Source organism: Callithrix jacchus, chromosome 4 (assembly GCF_049354715.1).
Source record: "Callithrix jacchus isolate 240 chromosome 4, calJac240_pri, whole genome shotgun sequence".
In the NCBI taxonomy this organism is placed as follows: domain Eukaryota; kingdom Metazoa; phylum Chordata; class Mammalia; order Primates; family Cebidae; genus Callithrix; species Callithrix jacchus.
The window spans coordinates 38,357,252-38,358,586 of record NC_133505.1 but is presented as its reverse complement, the minus strand read 5'-3'; the positions used below and the strand labels follow the sequence as shown (position 1 = coordinate 38,358,586).

General features: G+C 40.1%; 1 non-coding gene across 1 annotated transcript; it reads left to right on the top strand.

The window, feature by feature from the left end:
• Positions 1–560: 560 nt before the first annotated feature.
• On the top strand, positions 561–667 carry LOC144582412 (U6 spliceosomal RNA). The gene has a single exon (XR_013534995.1). It is a non-coding gene; the product is annotated as a U6 spliceosomal RNA (small nuclear RNA).
• The last annotated feature ends 668 nt before the right edge of the window (positions 668–1,335 follow it).

The window sequence follows — 1,335 nt, the reverse complement described above, 5'->3', positions numbered from 1 at the left end:
AGGGAGCTTCTTGGGTGCCTTGTGAGCATGTTCCCCTCACTAGTCAATTATAAGCCTATCTATTTTCCCAGGAATATGGAAGCTTTCCAAAACCCTACTTCCCCAGAGCATCTCACTCCCATCTTTCCCCTCCAGTCTTTTCTGCATATCTATTACTTTCCTCAACTAATTTTTTTTTTTGGCCCCAGAGGTAGCTGCTGACTCAATGGCTTTTTACATTTTTTTATTTTATTTTTTATCAGATGCTCTCTAGCTTGGCTGACTCTCTGCCCTGAGACAGATCGAAGTAGGGGGAAAATGCAAAATTTCTGTTCATCCTTCACGGAGTTGCCCAACAGGAGAAAAAAAAAAAAAGAATTCTTTGAGAGCAAGATCTGCTCAGCTCCATCTGGCACCAGGAACCCACTGGGAACCCAGGCTGCTGTCTTCAAGACCACTGATGACCTGGAGAAGGAGAAATGGGCCAAGGGTAAGTTGTGATCCCACTAAGCTGTGCTACTGAATTCCAGTTATTTTTATTATCTGCATTCACTTGTTTGCTATAAACCTTTGAAGATTTTATGCTCACTTTGGCAGCACATATACTAAAATTGGAATGATACAGAGAAGATTAGCATGGCCCCTGTGCAAGAATGACACACAAATTCTTGAAGCGTTCCATAAAAAAAAAATCTTTGCAGACTTTTCAGAGTTTCGTTACACTTGACTGTCAACCCAATCAGAATATCTGTTGGTGCAGCCCAGGAATCTGTAGTTTAACAACTCTCCTCAAGATTGTGTGTGTGTGTGTGCATGTGCTGATGTTTCACAAGCGTGTGCTGATGTTTCACAAACACATTGTCTCTTGCGCCATCCCTCTTGTGTTGGGCTGGGCTCCTGGAGTTTCCTATGCCACCACGTTCTCTCACGTCACTCCCCTCAGCTGGTTTTGAATTGTGCTTACGCATAACAATTCCTGGCCTGTTAATTATCTCCAGGAAACGTTTTTACTTGGTAAACATTCATCAACCTCCTACATTATCCTGGCTACTGTACTCCATGGACTTGAGTATGAGAAAAAGAAATCAAACTTCTTCAGCCCTCATGGATGGCACAGCCTAGGTAGGGATGGGAAGATGGATGAGGAGATAATAGTACAACATATTAAGTACTTTACATTATGTTTTCATTTGAACTCTACATTATTAATATTTTATAATGACAATATTGATTTATTTGTACCTATGATTACTTTTCTTTCTTTCTTCTTTCTTTCTTTCTTTTCTTTCCCTCCTCCCTTTCTTCTATCCATATTTTATGACTTAAATATTTTTAGAGTAGGAATTTTGCCAATAA